Raw genomic sequence first — 23,666 nt, forward strand, 5'->3', positions numbered from 1 at the left:
TCAATTCAGCCAAGGCAAACACACCAGAGGAGGTCAGAAAAAATGCCACATGGATGTCCTCAAGGCTAATATGGGGAAATGCAACATTGGCATCAACTCATGGGAACATATAACCCAGGACTGGCAACAATGGAGGAACAGCTTGAAACAGGGAACCCAGCAATTTGAGAATCAGACGTGACTACATGTAACAGAAAAACAGAAGCAACAGAAAGCGTGTGCTATGGCCTGAACCAATACTCCATGTTCACCTGCCCTGCTTGGAAACACATCTGCAATGTGGCAGAGTCTACAGCTCCAGAATAGGCCTTATCAGCCATCAGCAGACCCACAGATCATTTGAAATGGACAATCCAATCAGCCTCGACTTCAAGGGATTCCCAATGATGATGATAATCCTTAGCATAACAACAATAGCTGGTAAGCAGCGATGAGTTGAATCAAAGTGCTCATGGTTTGAAGTGCAAGAGAACATAACCTGCCAGGCTGTAGTAAAGGCTCATCCAGGAATCTGAATGCTGTCTGTTTCTACAAAAGAGGATAGTACTCACCCCAGGAGCACACTCCTGACACCAAAGGGCAGCGACCCAGATTTTCAGAAATGCCAAATCATTTGCGGTGGCTCAGGTTTTGGGTGCACAATGGAAGGGGATTTTCCATCACTGTAGGAATTCCACCTCCCCGAATGTGTAGCTAGGTGGATGGAATAATTCTTTCATCCACTTAGCTATGTCTACACCAGGGGTTAGGTTGGCACAGCACTTATGGGTATGGATTTTTCACACTGTCAAGTGTAGGCCAGGCTTAAAGATAGTACAGTTAGAAGATTCAAAGTACAAAGAGTGTCATTGTTCAAGCTTCAGGGCACATACTACTGATCACCATCTGAAAGATCGGGAAGAACTCTTCCCCCATGAAAGAGTATTGGTCAGATGCATTGTGGGTATTATTTTCTTGCTTGCCTCTGAAGCAACTGTCATTGGTCATATCAGAGACAGTAGGATACCACACCAAATAGACCATGAGCTTAGGTCTTTAGATAGATCTTCTGTTTCTAATTAGATCTTAGGAACTCATATATATTTATGACCTTTTCCCAGGGCCCTGCAGAAATATGTGTGTGATGATTTTCAATATTGTCTGTACCTCACATTCACTGCCAATCTTCCTATCTTTTTTTTTTCTTTTTTTGGTTTAGAGTAGAGAATTGTGTGGGAAGGTTTTGTTTTTCGTTTTTGTACCTTTAAAAATATTTTCTTATGCACCTCACAGCCTTGCCTCTGCAAAGGCAAAGTGGTGTGTTCTATGGTACATTTGTGCACTTCAAGTCTGATAGATGAGGGATGCTAATGGAATATAAACTATCAAATTAAAAACATTCATATTAAGGATGCTGACCGTGTTTGCTGTACCTGTGAATTTCAGATGGTGCTTGCAATTTCTTCTTGCTCCTTAATGTGATGCAATATTCACAGTTTCATATGTCATTTTTTGAAGAATGGGGAATGTACGGGTTTAACTGGGAGTTCCAGAATTACCAGAAATTGAGCTCCAAGCAGCTTCATTATGCAAGCTGTAGAAACTGCCAGATGATTATACTCATCCCTGATTCTTCTCTCCTCGGCTATGCTGGATTTACACCGCTGTAACCCTTCAGTGGGTGCCCTTACTCAACTGCAACAGAGAGCAGAATTTGGCCCTACGTCAGCTAAATAAGAGTGAGTGAGCCAATGCTGACATTTATAAGAGGGTTTCTTTCTGTTTCTCTCTGCCCCCTTCAGATTCTTCACTATGTTACCCACCCCAGGTGAGGCAGTTACTTCACTTTGTGGCAATTTATATCACAATGTAAATGCTGAAAAATGTCATAAAGATTAGAGGCCTGATTCTGATTTCACATACACCTGGAGAATTATGGGGTGGGTAAACAGGGCCAGCTCTGCCAAACGGGTGGTCACCCCAGAGCTCCAAACCATTCACTAACATAAGCAATAGAGGGGGCCCTGACATGTGCCCTGAAACGGGTGAATTGGAGCATTGCCAGCAGGATAGCTGATGGGAAATGGTGCAGGTTAGAAAGAATGAAGTCCGGCTGGATTCAAGTCTCTTTGGGCCTCAGTCTCCTCTCCCTGATCACTGCCTCTCATTTATACCAGTGTAGTTCCATTGAAGTCAATAGAGTCACAAAAGATACGGAACTGGTGTTAAAAGAGAACCAAGCCCCCTGGGCCAGATCATCAGCTGGTGTTAATTGGCATAGCGCCATTGCCTTCAGAGGAGTAATGTTAATTTACACCAGGCCAGGATCTGGCCCTGAGTGACCTTTTTCCTCTAATGTGGAGGCTTCTGCATTTACAGGTTGGGGTAGGAGATCTAAGGCAGTGGTCTGTTACACCCGTGACTGACACAAAGCAAGAGTCTAAAAACGTGCAGTGATGCACAAGTGTGGAATGACATTTTTAAATCCCTCTTTGAGAGAGACAGTCAGTGACAAGGGGGAAGGATAGGTGCTGGAACACATTTGCCTGATAATTCATCTGCTTTCTCACTCTTGTACTTCAATACACTGCACATTCTGCTAATCAGGTTTTAGGCTGAATTCTGCTAGCCTGTCAAAAGGTAAAGGGAGGGAAATAATGATAGACCATCTATTTCAATAAACAATTTACAAAGGGGAGTTGCAGGTAAAATAGTCTGTAGTAGGGTATGTTGTCTCTCGGAGAGGGTTCCAGAGATTAGATTACCCTGGAATCCATCATGGACAGAAATGTTAGCAATATGATGGTGGCTTTAGGCAGTTATTCCTCCAGCTGTCACTAGTGAGTGTAATGCAATTTGGTGCAACTAACTGCAAGATTAATGGAACTGTTCAAGTATTTAATCCTATAAAGGCATTACATGAAATGCTGACAGCAGCCTGCATGCTTTCCATCTTGCCGTGTCTTGTTGTGCAGTGACGGGGGAAATCCCATGCAGATATTTATGGATAAGCATGGGGAGAGTCTATTTTTAAAGGTCTCCCAGTTTGTCTGTAGAACCTCGTGAGGTCATCTCAGCTTATGGGAGCCAACGCTGCAGGAGGGCATTGAGGCTGAGGCTGGAGCTAGGGCTGGGTTTCTTTTTTTTAAAGGGCCTGGATAATTGTATGGCTGATAATATCATTGGCAGGTAGGATAGATAAGCAAAGGAGGATAATAAGCAAAGGATAATAAACCCGCATGCTTCCAGCTGCGAGATGACCAGAGAGAGGGGTGGGTCAGGAATGAACTTTTGCCCCATTTCACAATTTGCCAGGTGCATTATTGGAGCGGGGTCATTGCAGATTTCTGAAGCATGAGGTTTTGGTCACTGCCAGAGGGCGTATGCCATCAGACTAAATGGACCAAACCCCCTGTGACACCCGGTATTCACACCCTACCCACTGCTGCAATAACATTCGTACAAAATATGCCTTGTGAGGTATTATCTGAAAGCCAATAACATGCTGGTTATTAATACCATTGTAAAATGCAGGTGGTAACGTTATAATTGAAGTTATGAACTCCTTCTGTATGATGTTGTTAGAACATGTTTAAGACCAGACAGTCTAGCCTAGGTAAAGGTGATAAACAGGTCTGTCCTAGACAAAAGGAAAGTGGGTTTACCTCAGTTTTACATATTAGTTGTAAACAAAGCTAATGAGCTAAGCCAGCAGGTGTTGTATCCTGATCTTAACTGCGAATTAACGTGATTCTGCACCCTAGAGAAACACAGGAGACTGGATCCCCAGGACTTGTGAGACAAAGACCATCCCTTTGGGAATAAAAAGAACAGAGAAAGACTCCACCTTTAACCTTCACCTTAGGAGACATAGAAACCAAGCATGTTGATCTCTGTGATGGGTCCTGGCCAGAAAAAGGCTTGAAAGGAGACTGCGGATGAGAGAAACCATCTTATCAAAGACTTTATCTTACTATATTAAATTTTAGACTTTTAGATGCTTTTTTTCACTTTTACTTGGTATCATTCAGTCCATGCGCTTTTGTCAATAAACTCGGTTTTCTTTCATTATAAATCATCAGTGCTGTGTAAGGCTATGTCTACACTACCACATATGTTGGTAACTTATGTCACTCAGGGTGTGAATAATCCAGCCTCCTGGGTGACGTAATTTACACCGACCTAAGCATCCATGTGGACAGCACTCCCAGTGGGAGAGTTTCTCCTGCCAACACAGCTACCACCACTCACCGGAGCTGGAGTAATTAAGTTGATGGGAGAGCTCTCTTCTGTTGGCTTGGATGATCTGCACTAGCAGTACTACAGCGGCACAGCTTCATTAGTGCAGGGTGTTCCTCCCTTGTAATACTTGCAACAGTACTTAGTATTTCAATAGCACTATATTGACATAAACTTATTAATGCCTCACTATCTTACTTTCCAGGGTGTATAGTAGGTAATATTCTCATTGTATAGATGAGACACAGAAGTGAAGGGATCTGCCCAAAGCCACACAACAGAACAGCTGTAGAACTCAGGCCTTTCTGCTGTCCAGTCTTTTGGACACTCCACCAGATTAGCCTGCCTTACATGGAAAAATAGTTGGAAAATGGTTTAAAAAAAAATAAAAAAAATTCTTAAATATTTTGGTGAAAATGTCTTGTTTGCATTTGTTCAGTTTTTGAAAACCAGTAATCATTTGGTACGAGAGTTTTCAGTCTTTTCCTTTCTCTTCCTCCCACCCCACCTTGTCCACTGACAGAATGGAAAAAAGAAAAGGGAAGAGAAAGAGGAGAAAAAAATGGAAAATGTTTGGTTTTCTGGTTTTGTTTTAAAATTGGAACATTTCTTAAGACACAAATTTTTCCGCAAAAACTTTTATTTAGTAGAAAAGGCCATTTTGTATGAAGAAACACTTTTGAATGAAAAATTTCAGCCCGCTGTACTTGTAACCCCATAAGACAGAATTAAGGCAGCTTCCTTTCTTATTTTACTTACCCTGGGGCTTGTAAAAATGCAAGCCTTCCCCAGACTGTCCAACCAATATACCTGCTCCCTGACCTGAGTGCACCTACTTGTAGAAGTGAGATGGGAGTCCTATGTTTTAAGCACATTCATTCCTGTTCCTTTTTTCCAGGACAGGAACAAGCAGCTGTTGTGATGTTTATTTTGTGATTTAGACACCTGGATAGGAACTGAGCAAAGGCCTTCTCCAATCCATTTCACGTAGGCCACTAAACAGCCATCAGACTGTTGGTCAATAATGATCTATTAGATGTTGACTTAGTTTTTGCAAAGTGGCCTGTTCTTGCTTTGGACGTAGCTTCATTGCTTATTTCCCAGGCCCAGGGTGGTGGGATTGCCCAGTGAGGCCGAAGAGGCCTGGAACTGCTAACTTCCCCCCTTTCTGCTAGAACTCCCCACAGGGCATAGGGGCCGGGAGTTGTGGCCTCCTTTGGAGATCGATGGTGAGGGAGGGCCACCATCCCCACCCACGCCACGGAACGTTTACAAAGACAAACACAGCAGCAGCAGAGGTCTGTGGTTTACTCATCAGTCCTGGAGTCGCAATTATGAAATCCTTTTCAGTAAAGGGTTTGTTTAACTGTGACTGCCTGTCTTTATTAGCTTCTCTCACGTTGCAGTAGCTCAGCCTACATCACTAGAGAGCTTTGTGTGTTTTTCTTCCTGATAGGCCAGTGTGAGTTGGGAAGCTGGCTGCGCTGAGCTGTAGTGGGAAGAGGTCAATGTGTGCCTGAGGCTGATCAATTCCTTTGGCATGTCATGTAGAGGGGTAGATAGGTGTGCTCCACACCTCTCCTGGGGAGTTGATAAACATGTAGACAGGGCACTACTAGGGGATTGGGGAATATGTATTTCACCCACCCTCTGGGGGTTGTACACATGTGCTCCACACTTCTCCCTGGTGATGGTGAAGTTTTACAGGTACCCTCCACCCCTCTCCTGGACAGACAGGTAAAACACCCATACTCAACATCACTTGGAGCAGGGTTGCTGTGGTTATGCAGGCTAGGCATGCTTCATGACAGGGTCCACCAGGGGCAACCCATGCTTCTTGCATGGCTGAGAGGATTTAACCCAAGATACCCAAGGCAAGCGAAGTTGTCTAGTATAGAAGCCCAGAGAGACAGGCCTTACTACTTTGCCAGATTGCTTTTCCCCATGGTTCCCTGTGCACTGTCCCACGGTGGAGGCTGGGGAGTGGTGCAGGGCTGGTTGACTCCCCATAGTACAAACTCACCAGCTTTTGCTCCCACATGGAGGTGCAGCATGCAAGCAGTGCCAAAGTCACGGCAGTCCTGAAGCTGGACTAGCAGCCACACGGGGGCTCTGCTGCCGCTTTGGACCTTGCATGGGAAGAGTCTCTTTCCCCACTTCACCCTCGAAACAGAGCCCACATCATGGCAGAGGGGCAAGGCACTGGACCCAAGAACTGGGGCTGGGAGCTTTTATAGAGCCAAGCCTCAAAATGGCCAGCAGCTGCCAATCGGGGTCACAGAGAGCAGGCCACCCCAAGGCGCTGGAGAGAGACTTGAAGCCCAGGGCAAAAGGGTGATCCAGGAGCAATATGAAAGTGATAACACACTGGTGCTCAGCAAGAGTAAGGAGGGGAAGCAGGGCTGGGTATGAAAGTGACGTTTAGAAAATACATTAGTCATCCTGTTTGTGCCAGTAAAATAAGTCCGTGTGAGCCCCAGCCAGACGGAACAAAAGAGGCTGCACAGACCTTCTGTGAGGGGCAAAGCAATGACAGCTGAGAGTTCTTTAAATGATATTAATGCCATGCCGAAGGGTGCTGCATGCAATATGCAAAGAGGAGGCTCCTTGCCTAAGGATGGTTCCAGTTTCCCAGGTAATTGAGAGCTGGGGTTAGCCTCTGTAGATCAGGTAGAGAAATGGAATCAGAAGTGCATCAGAACAGCTGCATTATTAGTGAACATGAATCTGATTCTTCTCTTCTCCCCCCCGCAATGTAAAGAGGAGTGATGTGCATGAACTGTAGTCAGTGGGGACACACTGGGGTAAACCTGGTATGAATGAGATTGAATTGGTCCCTGCATATCCAATTCCTAACAGGAATGCCCTGGGCCTACATCTAGCCAGGACTATACAGATAGGCTAAACAACTGTAAAACAACTAAAATCTTGATTTATCTTGAGGAAGGAAGCGTGTGGACTCCCAGAGCTGTATTTCATGCCCTCAGGCAGTGTCCTGGAAAGGAATGAGAGGAGCTAAGGGTGGAAAACCAGACTTAAAAGTAAACTACAAAGAGGTAATTTCTTTTCCAAACAAACAATGAAGTGTGGCAGATTTGAAATCAGACTGAAAGAAGATAGAATCCCAATTAAATCCTTGAGCCTCCCTATTGGTTGAAGGGGTCACTGGTGGGACTCATGCAATTAAAGTGGGGAAGGAGAAAAAATGTCAGATAAAAATAAGCGCTAGTAAACTTGCTCTTATTGTTTGGTATCACTGTAGCATCTGCAGACCCCAGCCAAGCTCAGCACCTTATCAATGTACATACACAGCATAAGTGGCAGTCCCTGCCCCCAACAGCTGACTGTCTAAATAGATAAGACAATTAAAGGATGTAGGGTGGAGGGGAAGAGTATTAAGATACAGCTGGGGAATTGAGTCACCTACTGGTTAAGTGTCTTGCACAAGGTCACACATGAAGACTGTGGAAGAGCCAGGAACTGAACCCACAGTTCCAGAGTCCCATTTCAGTGCTGCACAGGCACCTAAAGAAGAAACTGCTCCAGCTGCAAAAGGCTCAGAATGCAGTTCAGACACAGAGAGGCACATTTGGATTCAAGGAGGCCTGGAGCCCAAGTGCAAAAGCTGAGTGATTATATTTGCTTGTCTATTTAATATTGTGACTGCACACACCATTGACTGTAGACTACCTTGGCTCTTTAGCCCCCAAACCCATCTCCTAGGGAGTGACTGCAGACTACTGCCCTGCAGCCCCCTGCTCTCTTGCCAGCCTCCTGGCTTTGTAGAAGACCTGACTTCTCTCACAGGTGAGCTTTCCTCTATTTATCTGCTCCCCCCTCTCTGTTTAAAGCCTAATTAGCTAATTGAGGCCACATGGCCTAATTCCACTTTTGCGCAGCCAGGATGGGGAGTACACCCCACCACAGGGGACAAGAGGACTCTTTTGCTGCTATCCTCTTCAAATCTTATGCACTTCAGAATCTCTGCTGCTCAGAGAATTCCCAGAAACCATTTTCTCCTTCCCTGCTGACAACAGACACATTTACTACATAAATTGCATGCCCTGGTGGGGAGCTGGTATTAGAATCCCAGTCCTCCAACTCTGAAAATGCAGGCCTCTGCCACTTGAGATGAAAAAGAGCTCACACCTGTAGCTGGGTATGGTAGCAATAGATCTTCTAGCCTCTGTGTAGATAGGTCACTAGAGGTTATCTATGCTCGCTCCCGCTCGCTCACTCACTCCACATCTGCATTACAGCTCAACCATGGGAAATCCACAGCATGCAATGCCTGTAAGCCCACTTCCAGGAAGCCACGCTTCTTTCTCACCTTCAGGGTCTGTCCTGCTGTGTTTCCATCAGCTCACGAACAGGATATGCTAAAAGACACACCTGACTTGCCACATATTTCTACCTTGCCTGAATAGTAGAGACAGTCAGGAAGTTCTTTAAAAACCACAATCCATTGAAACAGCATGATTTATACAGAGAGAATGAGCGAGTGAGAAACTTCAAACAGCCCCAGTGCCATGCAGTGGAATTAGGCAGAAGTGAAACAATGGCACACAGAACAAAGTGGCTGAGCGTCTTGTTATTGCATGGAGCATAGGAACCCATAGAGCAGAGAAATCGGGTGAAGTTGCCGCAGGAAACCTTGGAGCAAGGTTATGGACACTGATTCGACAGTATAGGGAACAGTTACTGTAGGACTTAGAGTCTCGGGGGAATGGAGAGACCCTACCATTGCAACAGAAACAGAAAAGATTCAGCTCAGAAGGGCAATGAAAAAGATTAGGTGCCTGAATGAAAGAGTGGCTTTCACTGGAAGACAGACTGAAAAGGTTAGTCTGGAAAAGAGCAGAGCATATGGAGATATGGTATGAGGGCTGAGCAAACTGTGCCTGTGGTCACCTGCTCTCTACAGCCACCTGGGGTTGCAGCCCCCAAATCACAACCCCTGCAAGAGTTCTTATCACTGCTGCAGGCAGCCAGCTGCCTCGCACATTTCCAGCTGCCTTCCCACCTACCCAGTTGGGAAAATTGCATTGCAAAACCAACCCCCTGAGGTAGCTGGAAAAGAAAGATGCTTTGAGATGTTTAGGGCTTTCTTCCAAGGTGCAGGCAGTTAATGAACCTGTGCTATAGAATGGGTGGAAGGAGGTTGTCTTGTGTGGAGTGGAGCTGTGTCTTCTGACATGTCTGTGCGATGCCACAGGCGCCCCACAATGTAAATAAAGATGTCATAGTAAAATGCTATTTTAGAGATTGGGCATGATGCGTGGGGTGATTTGCCCAGGTTTCAGTTTGCATGATAAAAAGTACAGTAGAGTGTCTGTGAGGATGTAGGGATAGTGCCGGGGCAAGGGGCAGGACAATGTATCAGCAAAGGGACATGGTTCCTTGTCAGTGAGGGGGTGTCGCAGCAAAGGGATGGGATAGCAGATCAACAGGGAGGCAGAGAGGCTCGTCAGTGAATGGGCTGGATGTCTATGAGATTAGCATTAGCACCCATCAAGGTTTTGGAGATTCAATTCCCCCTACAGCCTCACAAAATCCAGATGTTTTCTCCACTTTTGAAACTTCTTGGGCCTGTAAGACTGTGTGGATTGCTCAAGACCCATCCCTGTTGCATTTCCTTGACATATCCGTTGGCAGTCTGAGGCAGGACTAAGAGAGGAAGGCAAAATGAAAAGTAATGGGGGGGAAATAAGTGAATCCAATTCTTCTGAACTCATAAAAAGGGTTGGGAATTTTTACTTCAGCTCAGGTTTCGGGCAAAGATGTTATTCTCCTTTTCTACATAGCAGCTTATCCATCTCCAGAGGCTAATGCTGGCATGTCCACTTTGGAACAGAGTCTCCTCACTAGAGCTGGGTGAAATTTTTTGAACAAAATATTTTTTAGCAAAAAGGGCAGATTCAGGTCAACCAAAACATTTTGCAAATTTGTGTCAGTTTTACCAAATTGTTTTGGTTGGGAAAAAAAATTAAAAAATCAAAAAACCAACTGGAATGATTCGTTTCAATATTTTCAAAACAACTTTTCCATTTTTTTTTTATTTGAGATGACTTCTTGTTTTGAAATAGCCTTCAATTTTATTTTTTAAAAAGTTAAAAAATTATCAAAACCTAAATGATACATTTAGTTTCCTTTAACCCAAAATGTTGCGGGTTGTTTTTTGTTTTGTTATATTTTTTGCTATTATTTTCATTTATCAGTGAACCAAAAAATCAGTTATTCACACAGCTCCTACTTCTGGCTCTCCACCCTGGTTTACAGGCTAGCCAACAACTACAGCAGTGTATTGTTTATCTGTGTCCTTTCAGAAACATCTCTTCATTTCTGAGTCTTTGAGCAGGCAGCAAGAAGTATATGCATATGTCCGCAGAGAGTGTGTTTCAGCTCAAAGGGAAAGAGGGAAGGAGACACTAATGATATTGTTTGCCTGCTTAATCCCTCTGAAATCCCCTGTTTGAAAGACAGTCCTGAAAGGTGTGTGTAGAGGGGAAGTGGAGCATCACACAGACCTCAGAAAGACAACACAAAAGAGAAGAGCAAGGAGAAGAATAGAAGGAGGGAATAAAAGGAAAGATAAGTTCCAAATCAGATTTGTTCAGCTTTGGTTAGAATGGTATAATGAGAGTAAAGGGAAAAGTGGTGGCACAGCTCAGTTTGTCCCACAAGGCATTGCTGCTTGGGGCAGGAAAGCAGGTGGGAGGAGTCTAGATATCTTGGTGGGAAACTGAGAATGGACTCCAAAGACCCTGGTTCAAATCCAGCCCATATTTGTAATGGCAAAAAAACGGTTGCCATCTGATTGCTATTTGGGGGACTATGTGGGAAAGAGTTGTAGGGTGGGACTCGGTTGTAGGGGGGACCCAGTTACTACTGAATGGGTATCCACACCACACAGTCACCATCACTGCAGCCCCATCATCCACTTTAGAATGCAGGGGTTCACTTACTAAGCAAGACATCTCACAGGAGCATGTAATACCAGTGCTCCAGAATCTGCACTGACTGCCCATCAGTCTCCGGGGGGAGTTTAAAGTGTTGGTTATGCCCTATGGAACTCTAAATGATCTGTGATCCATCTTTATCAGAGTCTGCCTCTCTCTCTCGGGCAAAGCTGCCATAGCTGTGGTCAGCAGAGGCACTCAAGCTAGATCCCCCTTGTTATAAAAGAGAGGGGGTGGCTGGCAGGGTGTTTTCTGTGAGAGCTCCTAGACTCCGGAACGTGCTTCCCCTCCCCTTGAAGCAAAGTAGCCCGAATCTGGTGATGACCTTCCAAGCATGCTGCCCAAACAACTGTTTGATCAGATTTTTGGAGAGGGCAGAGGGCAGGCTTCTCAGAACAATGAAGGGGTGGAAAGAAGTCTCTGAGTGCCTGTTGAAATGATAACTTTAATGCCCCGCTGGGATTTCATTGTATTATGATGATGTGTTAGGGCACCTACAGCGTTGGACAGTGGTCGTCTTTTCGCTCTCTTAAATCTAAGTGACTAAACGAATGAAAAACCCTGAACAGAGATGCCAAGGCCTGCATGGGCCACGGAGGATGAAGTACCTGGTCCTGCCTTGAGTCAGTCACTGTGGGCACGAATGAGGCATAGTATGAGAAGAAGTGGGGAGTTCATATTGCTGTTGCCTATGCCATACCTGGTCTGTGGTTTCAGAGTAAATGGGAAGGCTTTTATCTACTTCAGTGGAAGCTGGACTTGGTTTTGAAAGGTGCTAAGCATCTGCAGGTCCTACTTCAGTTGGACTTGTGAGTGCTCAGCATTCATGGAAATCAGGCCCTTCAGTTCTCTCTGCCTCCATTTCCCCATGTGTTCAAGGAGAATAATAAATACCACACACCTTTGAAAAGTGTCCTGAGATCTCTTGATGAAAGGCACCACCTAGGCACGAAGTATTTTTGTAATTATGTGCCTAGTCTTTAAAAAACAAGAGAAGGAAAAGGCTCAGGAGATAGATGAATTATGGGCAGAACTGTCTCTAGATAAAATAATTTTCACAATTTTCTGGGAGGCCCAAGCAACATGGTAAAGATGGCAAAATTAGGTGGGAAACTATCTGACCTTTTCATGCATCCAGTGTGTAGATAATGTCCCTTGGGAGCCTTGTCACACAGTCCAGGACTATGAGGGATGTGAGTTTAGTTCCCTTGGATCAACAAGCAAGGCAATAAATGGAAGCTTTCAATCAAATTTGGTGAAGGGGAAATAAAAATCCAGTTCTCTATGGACAGAGAAAGAGAAACAAGTAACATCCCAGAGAACATCTACAGGGCCAGATCCATAGCTGGTATAAATCAACATGACTCCACTGAAGTCAGTGGGCGAGATCCTCAACTGGTGTAAATTAACTTAGCTTCAGTGGGGTCAAATCTCAGCTACTGTAACCCAACATAGCCCCACTGAAGATAATGAAGCTATGCTGACTTACAGTCATTATGGGTCTAGCCCGCAGTGTATAGGGCCTTTGCATCAGTGGCCAGAGCAAAGTATTACATTTAGGAGCAATGAGAGAATGGGACAATAACTAGCTTGTGGAAAATGTTCCTGCTCCAATTCAGGTAGAACAATCATATACGTAGTGCTGGTGGAAACATTTTTTTAACTCAACTTTTTTATTTATTTATTTATTTTTGGTCAAAATATGTTTAGGCAAAGCCAAAATCTTTCATGGAGATGTATCGATTTTGAAAAAGTTTTCAACAGGAAGGTTTCTCCAGGACTCTCCAGAGAGAGAGAGAGAGACCTGAATCATTTCAATCTAAAAATGGACATTTGACACAATTCCATTTTGCAAATATGTTAGAAAGCTTTGTTTTCATCCCAGTGTGGAATGAAAACAAATGTCAAAACCTCAGAAACTGCCACGAAACGAAATTGCTGTTCTTCATCAGTTCTACATGCAAGTACATTAGCATCCCGGATCCATATTCCTAGATCAGACCCATGGGTCAGCTTAATTCTAGCATCTCTGTAGTTTTATCTGTTGGGAGTAACTTAGATGGAGCTAGAGAGGGAAATAATAACCACATGCAAGTACTTTGAAGCGTATCATCCCCAAAGAGGAATAATTTAGTGTAGTTCAAGGAGGGTATAGGTGTGATCAGTGGGATGAGACTGAGCAAAGGAGAATGGAGATGTGTTAGTCTACGAAAAAGCTTCCCAATGTAGTAGTGGAAGGCCCATTACCTTGATCCTCTAAATCTGTATGGTTCAAAGCACTGGAGATCGTACTGTAGGGAAAGAGCCTGCACTAACCGTTGGGGTGGGGTGGAGTGGAAACATCAACTCTTTCCCATGTTACAATCAAGAAATACTGCCCTTCAGGCTAAGGCCCAAATGACTCCCTGGGCTGGAAAAAGCATGTATTGAAGACTGTAAGCTCCCCAAACATGGAGATTCTTCTGTCCTGTTCCTGGGCAATTTCCCTCCAGGGGCTTCCCTACTAGTAACTGCTACTGGAGCTCTCCTTTGGGATATTTGCCCAGTGCAGAGGTGGAGTGTGTAAAAGTGAACCCAGCCTCTGTCACCATTAGTTTTGCTTCAGGGGTTGGCAGAAGGATGATATTTGCATCCTCCCCTCCTGTCCTGCCCCAAGATGTTTCTGCAGGCTCCATGGGTTGCAGTGCCACAGAGAGAGCATTCACTGAGTGAGGATCCATGGGGGATTATTTCCTTTCTGCCCATGGAGGTTGAGGGGAGGACTCAAGCCTACATGAGTGAATTATACTGCATATTTGTATTTCTTGAATCAAGGTGTTCCCTTGAACTCCCACCCTGACCTATGTGCAGGAGGAAGGATACAGGTAGGCAGTTGGGAAGGGAAGAATATGGGCAGGCAGGCAGAGGTGCTGATGCTCTACATCTGTGCCTAAATCTGGATGTAGGGGTCTACCATTAATCATCCAGTTTTTATAATATTGACTGTCAAGTCCCTTGAAATATCCCAGCCTCCAGCAACTGCTTCAATATCCCAAAACTGTCAGTTTCAGACACCATGGCTTCCAAAGCAACCCCCCTACAGAGGCAGTTCCATCAGGGTGGATTGTTCATGGCACACCACTGGATGGCCCTATTCTTGCACGTCAAACCCAGGCTAAGCATGAAGTGAGGAACATACAGGCTTGATTGTTGCTGGCTGTGGTGGCCCCTAACCTGCCACACAGCAAAATGTGTCAGTGAAGCCCTTTGTGATCTCCCCTTGCATAGTGAACGTTGTTGCAGGATGATTAACGTGGGGCTGTTCATAGTTGCAGAGGTATTCCTATCTTAACTATTTAGCTTAATTTTTCTTTTTAACCCTTTTAACCATGTTCTCTAATTCAGCTTTTAATCATAAGCCTATTTGGGTCAATATATATTTTTAATCAGCATTTCCCTCCTGCTAATTGATTCCCTGTTCTCATAAATACCATCCTATTCTACTTTAAAAAAACTCTCTTCATTCCTAATGACTTCTATCTTCCCGGCTTAGTTCTTTAGCATTATTATTAGCTCCAGGAAGAGTCTCTTGCCAACTCCTTGCTAACAGTCTCTCCATTGTAAGCACCTCTGTAGACACAGCCCATCAGTTCTAGAGGGGCTGTTGCACACTTCCATAGCCAATCCTGTGCAGAGTATTAAATTGTGATTGTTATTTATTTGTATTGCAGCAGCACTCAATGACGGGTGAGAGTCCCAGCTGTGCTAGGCCCTGTGCAAACACAGAACAAAGAGACAATCTAAATATAAGATGCAAGAAGTGGATGCAACAGACAGACCATAGGAGTACAAGGAAACAATGAAACAGTACTCGTCAGTATAATGGGCAGTGGGCTCAGCACACCAGATGCCTAACCGCTGTTGAGGTTTTTGTTGGTCTCCCAGCAAAGGAGTGCGTTAAAGCGGGGTCTAAAGGAGAACAATGAGGACCCCTAGTGGGTGTTTCAGGGGAGCTCCTTGCATGCACCATACCGAGCTCTGTGCCAAGCTTTCGAGACACACACAACTCTTCTTCAGGTCTGCCCTGGGGCCAACAGAACTACAACTACACTTCATGCTTTCAGGTACAAATTTTCAGGTGAAAAATTACTGGACTAAAATTTGGGAAACTTTTGAGAGTCATCAGCTTTTTCACCAATACCTGGTGATTAGCCAGACACTTGAGAATAGTGAATTATATGACCCTACAAATCACAGCAAACCAGACTTGGTGCTTTTATTATTTTATTCATTTTTTAAAACTATTTGACCAGCTCTAGTTACTAGGTGTTATCTGTGAGGTGGGAGAACCTTAGAGTTGAGCTGTTCTTATACTGTGATAGGATCTGGATCCGCACAGTGTGGCAGAAAGCCAACAGAATCCTTCGTAGGCAAAATCTTCCCTGGGATTTCAGGTTCATTTACAGAGAGGTTAGCCAAAGTAACACAAACCAGAAAAATCCCTAACCACATTCACTTAAATGCACCTTAACAGTCTATACATGCTTGGGCCAGATCCTCAACTGGTGTAAATTGCCGTGGCTCCATTGAAATAAATGAAATTAAGCATATCTACACCAACTGAGACCTGGCCCTCTTGTCTTTTACCTCTAGTCAGCCAAACACTGTGCCCTGCTTGTACCCAGAACCCAGCCATGCAGAGCCTCAGAGCCTACTTTTAGCTACACCTGATTATCTTACATGCATGGAGTAAACCCAGACTTTCCTCTGTCACCTTCAGATCAGGGAGGAACTTGAAAAACTACTTCTGGGATTTAACCCACAAATTCCCCAGTCATTGACTGGTCCAGCAGGGCCTCTCTCTAGGGCCAATGCTGGAGTATAGTGCATCATAGAAGAGCCTGGAAGCCCTGGGAGACTCAGCTCCCAGCCTCCCTGGCTCCTTGACATCTTACCTGGAGGGCTGCCACAGAGCCAGGGCTCCCAGGGTTTCCAGACTGCCTGGAAACCCAGAGAGCATATTTCATTTGGGAGACACTGAAACGCTCTCACTGCAGTGTTTCCAAAATTAAATATTGTGGAAAATGTCAAAGGTTTGGCTTTTCATCCTGACTCTAGTCAATTTATTTTCCCAAGCCTTGAAATTTTCCACAAAAGTGAAATTCCGTTTCCCAGCCAGCTCTATTAATCATCCTGGCATTTCTGCTCGGGCTGTTCTCACGTCAGAGGCCAGACGTGCTCCAAGGAAAAATTAAGGTAGCACCGGAAGTGGTGCTGATGATAAGGTAGGTGGTGCTCTTCCCTTGGAGTCACTTCTGAACAGTGTGGAGCTATCATGAGCACTGTGCTGCTCAGATGAGACATAAACCCAAAGGACTCCTAATTATTTCGTGTCATTAAAGTTCCCACAGCACTGTTTACAAGAATAGGGATGTCAGTTGCATCACATCCCAGCTGAGGTGATTACGTTCTGCCAACCTAAATTCCCCATGCAAATCAAGTGGCTACTGTTTTCCTCTTAACTTGCTGTCCTAAATGGTTGTTCAGCATTACTCTTTGTTATTACATTTTATTATAGTTAATTGTACACCACCTTGAAACACTTTGAAGGACATTGTATGTACAAGTTGTGGTTCTGAACAGCTCCAGAGATGTCTGACAAGATCTCTGTCTGCACCTGCAGTTTGTCGAGGGGTCCTTAGGAACCAAAGGTGCTATAGAAACTGAAGCTATTATTTATTGTTCTCTGCATTTTCTTTGTGTGTGTTTGTGCAGCTAACAACCTTGGAGCCTGTTTATTTGTTGAACTGATCCCTCAAATCCCTCTAATGCAGTCAGGCTACCGCTTGCTTTACATGTGCACCAATGCCAATAATAAATATTGAATGGGAATGAGCTCTAAAGCACTGTGTCATCTGTGACATCTTCCACTTCCAAACACACAGCATTTTCCACTCCCAAATGCAAAAGTAAGAAAGTTGCAGGGCTAAACTTGTGACAGGGTGGGGAAGAGCTAAGAACGAGGGTCTCCATTAACCCCTCACAATTTGGCCATGGTTCTCTATTGTCCTGCCCCTTATGTTGTCATTTACACTGGTTGTAAAATGCTACCAACTATCCTTTCTTACCAAGGGGGGAGAAAGCTCTTTCCCTTTTTTGAAAGTCTACGGGCTAATTCTACACAGATGCAGCCACTTCTCAAATACAGGTTGCGCTGCCACATCTGATTCCACAGCAGATCTGTAGATGTCCCTCAAGATTCCACTCACCATCTGGTCCCCCATTAGCTCGGCCTCACACAACAGATCTCAGGAAGTAGGGTGCTTCTTTCTTTCTCTTTGACTGAAAACCCCTTCCCTACAGTGCCACGGTCATTGTATTCTGTATGGCAAAGCTGACAGTGTAACAGTCCACACCAGCCATCAACTGCTTACATATAGGGGGAAAGACAACTCACTAAAAAATCGAATCAATCAATCTCTCACAACCAGGTGTCTCTCCCCAGCAGTCTAAAGGATCACCTCTTATAGTTCACTGACACTTAAGCAGGTAATATACAGCCCTGCCAGTAGAGGGCACAAGCCACCAAGTCCAATGGCTGCTTCCTAAAACTTGCATCGAATTTTGCAAAGTCAGGAACTATTTCTAGCCATTTGAAGTGATGTGTGGGACCAGATCCATTCAAAGAGCCTTTCCGCTTCTCAGTGAAAATCCCCATCACTTGTACAGATTTGTTATGTGGTTTCTCTGCTTCTCAGGCAATGCTTAATGGGAACTACGACAAAAATGACTTGCTTCCTTGCTTTTCAATTAATTATAACTCCCATTAGTGATGCAATTAAGGTGCTGATTTCAGGACTATCATTTCACAGTTTCCCTGATTTTTTCATTGGGCTCATTTATAGTTGCGGGATTTTTTGTTTGTTTGTTTTTGTTTTCTTTTGTTTTGTTTTGTTTTTCTTCCCACAAAAGAAGATGCAAAAAAATTGTCATTCACAAAAATGCAGGCAAAGCAGAAAGTGAATACAAAGGGAGGTGAGGAAAGAAGAGGAGACAGGTGGGTAAGGATTTTTAGATTTGTTATAGAAGAGACAGGAACAAGGAAAAGATGGGGGAGAGCAGGGAAACTCCTGTGATGCTACAGGGCCAGCCTGAGCTGGGAAGCAGAGCACGGGGGAGATGGGAAATCGGGGATGCTCCTGGACAGCACAGGTGGGAATGGAATTGAGAAAGCAGGGATGAGCTCTGCTGATCAGGTCCAATCATCCATTTGGAATAGCTGTTCTCTCATTGCCGCTCTCGCTTTCGGTTGCTTTAACCTTCTATTGTGTTCATTTAGATCTTTGCATGCCATTTGTTTTTGTCATTCAAAGGGAATTATTTTGCGCAAACTCTGGCTCAGAGCTGTTACTCAGCTCGTGCTTGGAAAACAGGGCCAGGGCCAGGGCCAGCACCTCCTTGCCTTTGAACTTCACCAGCATTATAACTTCACCAGGCGTAACAGCAGCAAGCCCACAAATCCTATTATGAAAACATTATAAGCATCCGAGAGCAGGGCGCTCCAGTCTAAGCAGGGCATAGAACACACGCAGTGCAAAGAGCCCTATTGGCTACTGCAGCTGGGCTCGGTGCTCCAGATTCAGAAATTATTGGTAAGAACTCACTCCTGTGTCTGGCAAATGGCATTCCCATTCTGGTCTTGGTGTCTTCTTCCATGCTGCCCCCTACACCTGGAATTCCCTCCCTTGGGGTAAAGGTACCTCTATCTGCATCAAAATCCCTTTCTAAAACATCCTCATAGTCTTGCAAAGCCTGGCAACTAGAAATGAGCCCAGACTGACTCTCCTGAAACTTAAGGAATTTTGAGATCTGAATCCCAGTGGTACAGTTCAGGCTCATCACTGCAAGGGGCCGTTGGACCAGAACTAGCCCAGCATGTTGTAATCCCAATACCCGGTGCGAAGACAAAAGAAATGCAACTGTGTGCTGTAAAGTTCTGTGTGTCTATTCTGTTCTATTTACATTCTTATACCAAACCCATCACTGTGGTATGTGAGTGCCTTTCACAGCTATGTTTGCAGTGCTGTTGTAGCCATGTTGGTCCCAGAATATTAGCAAGAAAAGGTGGGGGAGGTAATACGTTTTATTGGATGAACTTCTGCTGATGAAAGAGACAAACTTTCAAACTACACAGTGCTCTTCTTCAGATCTGGGAAAAGTACTCAGAGTATCACAGCTTCATACAAGGATGGATCAGATAAGGAGTCAACATACGTTGCGAGAGATCATTCAAGGTGAAGCGGGCAGTTAGTACCTCTACAGTCATAGGACAAAGGAGGGTTAGTGGGTTGCAGATTGTTGTAACGATCTTTATTAAGTTCATGATTTTTGATGTTATCGATTTAAATTCCCAGGTTTGTCCTTTTAAGGTGTTATGTAGGTTTCCTTTAAGGGCAAGGACAGAGAGATCAGGTATAGAGTGATCATTCTGTGAAAAGTGTTTACCCTTGGGCGATGTGGTGTATTTGTCTTTTAACATTTTCTGTGTGAGTTCATTTGTGAGCATAGGAATTGTCTCGTTTCACCCGCACATTAGTTATTGTGGTATTTAGCACACTGGGTGAGATACACCACATGGTGTGATAGGCATATGTAGGACCCATGGTTCTTGAAAGTGCATTGTGGGGATATATTGATCATCATAGAAGTGGCAATACGTCTGCAGGTTTTCCGTCTGTTGTTCTGGCAGCGTCTGGTGCTGCTTTGAGTTGGAGTGTCCTGGTCTGTGGGGAACTTGCTTCTGATGGTGAGTTTGGCAAAGTTGGGGGGGGGGGTTCAGGAAAGATTTCTTTCAGGATGTAGTCCCAGTCGAGTATGGGTTGTAACAGTTTAATGATACCCCGTACGGGTTCCAGTGTGGGGTAGTAGATGACAACTTGGGGTGTGTGGTTGGAGGGTTTTTTCCTTATATTGAAGTAGATTCTCTGAGGTTATTTGGGTGGCCCATTCCATGATGTGATCTGCTTCTCTGGTAGAGTGTCCTTGTTTGCTGAGGGCTGTTAAGATGTGTATGCCAGACTTCCTCCTCAAAGCATATTCTGTGGTATATGAGTGCCTGCCTGTATTACATCTGTATATAAGATAACAGATTTCTTGGTGTGTATATGGAGTGGTTACTGGATCTATGAAGGAAAGTGTGGTGATCCATGGGTTTTTTATTTAGTTGTCTGTAAGGTTCCACTGTTGAAGCTGACTGTGGTGTACAGGAAGTTGATGCTGGTGTGGGAGTGTTATAGAAAGAGTTGGATGAATGGGTGTTGGTTGTTGAAGTTATGGCAGAAGTCTATGAAGGAGTTTAGGATATCTGTCCAGAGGATAAAAATATCAATGTATCTCATGTATATCATTGGTTTTGTGGTACATTTGTCCACAAATTCTTCCTTGAAGTTGCCCATGAAGAGGTTGACACACTGGGGAGCCATCCTAGTACCCATAGTTGGGTTCCCATGGTATGGACAGAGTGTTTGTTGTTGAATGTAAAGTTGTTATGAGTGAGAATGAAATGTATGAGTTTGGTGATGTGTTTGGGGTGGACATCTAAGTGTGGTCCATTATTTGAGTCAGGCAGCGGTTCTGTCATTGTGAGGAATTTTGGTGTAGAAGGAGGTGACATCCATGGTGGCAAGGGTGGTAGTTCCTCAGACCTGAAGAAGAGCTGTGTGTGAATTCAAAAGCTTGTCTCTTTCACCAGCAGAAGTTGGTCCAATAAAAGATATTACCTCACTGATCTTGTCTTTCAAAACTGTATCAATCCACAAGAATGGTCTACTGTGGACTTAGATTTTCTCTTCTCACTCCCTTTCTGTAGCAGGAAGAATTCTCAGAAGCTTCATTTCACTGCTCTTCTTTTCCCCATTCCTAGAGTTGGCAGGGTAGTTCACTTACTCTTTGAAAGGAAGACTCACTGATGTTACAAGAAAGCTTTAGCGAACAGATGGGCCTTGCACGTTGGCATGAAGGCAGCCTGGTTTATGATTCTCTTACTCAGCTGTGGAAGGGATCTCCACCACAGTGGAGCATTCACCAAAAAGGCTTTGGTCCAGATCTTCAACTTGTGTAAATGGATTAGACTGCAAGCATTTTGGGGTAGGAGCTGTGTTTTCGTTATGTGTTTGTACAATGCCTGATTGGAAATCCTAGGCACTAATACAATAAAAATAATAAATATAGTTCTATTGAAGCCAATAGAGCAACATCAATTTACACCTCTTGAGGAGCTGGTCATCTGTCTCCAGTTCCCACTAGCATTACCCTATCCATTGAGTCATCTGCGTTACAAGTGAAGATCTTCCTCATTGTCCCAAGATCTAGGACAACCAGGTGACTGGAAACATACCTGACTTGTGACTTCTTTAAAAATGCATGAATGTGAAAGGACTTTTTAAGTGTAATGCAGTAAGTCTGTTGAATGCTTTGCCCGAGGGCATCAGCCAAGCCTAGCTCTATCTGCCTGACTAAATCCAGATTAAAGATGCATGGCTCTGCAAACTGGTATTTTTTCCATTTAGATGCCTGCACTGAATTTTTTATTTATTTATTTATATTTAAAATATTGATTTATCAGGAGGCAAAGCAAGGGACGTAGGAAAAATGACGCAGAGTCTGAAATTGTGCAGTGCTTTATTTGTACAGAGCTATGGAGTTTTCTTTTGTATCTAAAATTGGTCCATTTTGCAATTCATTTATCTAAGCAACAAGGATCTGATTTTGCTCTCATTCAGGTCTATGGCAAAGTCCCATTGACTTAAATGGAACTAGCTTGGGTCATAAAACAGCTGCTGATAGGGAATGGTCTGTTGGAGGGGACACAGGAATAGGAGGAGATCTGGATACTCAACTGTGTGATAGATTTTCAGTGTGACCTTGGGCAAGTCAATTAGTCTCTCTGTCCCTCAGTTCCCCATCTGTAAAATAGGGATAATAGCACTGCCCTACCTACCTCTCAGGGGGTTGTGAAAATCAATTAATTAGGGTTTCTGTTCAGATACTACAGTGATGAGAGCCATGTAAATGTGTGCTTTGATATCTTATAATTTTTCCCAGTTTTTATGAGTTTTGATTTGGTAATCCATATTCACCCACAGGCATATGGTTACATCAGGTTATATTAATAGAGTTTCAGTCCAGAAGGGATCATTAGGTCATCTAGCATGACATCCTGCATATCATGCACTATAGAATTTCAGTCAGTTACCCCCCGCCATTATTCATTGCAACGAGAAGCCAATGGAGTTATTCTGGCTCTAAACATGAGATCAGAATGTGAACTTTTATGTGCATATATAATTACATTAATTGGGTTAACAATGTTTTGTTAGTTTCATTCTTGTGTTGTATTTTGGGCTCACTCCTCTGATAAGTTATCAGAGGCAAAATATTGTAGAGATGTTAGAGCTATTATGTATGTAGTATTATGGATTCAGGCCATTGCAGTGGGATACATAGTGATATGACAAGGAGTAATGTGGCTAAACAGAGTCCCAGCACCCATTGCCACATATTGAATGATAACATGGGTCAGAGCACACATCAGCCATCAGCATCGTACCAATCCATTTTCTAACACACATTGTGCTATTACTTCCTTAGCATATCAAGAATACCAGGGGGGAAAACCACTTAAATTTAGCAGATCATTTGAATCAAGTAAATTAAAAAAATAAAACCAACCTTTAAACCTAGATTTGCTTGAAGTACTTCAAATATTTTATTGCTAGTAATACAGTACATAACAAAGTAATTGTGTAATTAAGAGATAATGTCAGTGCAATGGAACATTGTTGACAAGATAATAGTCTCCCTGCTGTATAAATGCCAAGGCAAAGCAAAAGAATATGCAGGGAAAACACATGCAGAAAATCAGATGGGTTCATTCGTTTGTGTATTGAACTGGTAAATTTCTGACTGGTTTAAATGCAATCAGTCCAGGCTGGATTCTGCCACATAGCTTAATGGGGAATAAGTGGCATTTCACTCTGTGAGTAAACATGTTGAAATCACTGGGTCTATCTGTATAACAAAGTACTGCTCTTCTTAAGGGGGTGGCCTAATTTTTCTATACTAAATCTGTATATACACTATGAGGTTCTGGCAAAAATGTTCCATTATTGCTAACTCTGGTTCTGCTCCACCAGTGCAGACAAGGGTCCTGCAGCTGCCAGCAGCCCAGATCCTCAACTTGTGTTAATTTGTCACAGCTCAATGGAAATCAATGGCACTGTGACAATTTACATCAGCAGAGAATCTGGTCCAGGATTTCTATGATCACATCGTCTAACCCAGTTTGGAACAGGTCTAAGTCACACAGAGCTCAGTCCTCTCACTGTGTCGCAGCCACGGTTAGTCCAGGGGAGGAAGAGATGGAAGTTCAGGAGAGATCCAGTTATGGTTCCCTGATTCTAAGCCGGCTCAGCCCCAGCTGCAGTCAGAGCAGCACAGGGGCTTCTCTAA

Source organism: Emydura macquarii, unplaced genomic scaffold (assembly GCF_026122565.2).
Source record: "Emydura macquarii macquarii isolate MOO-44397 ecotype Brisbane River unplaced genomic scaffold, CSIRO-AGI_Emac_v2 contig_2676, whole genome shotgun sequence".
Lineage (NCBI taxonomy): Eukaryota > Metazoa > Chordata > Testudines > Chelidae > Emydura > Emydura macquarii.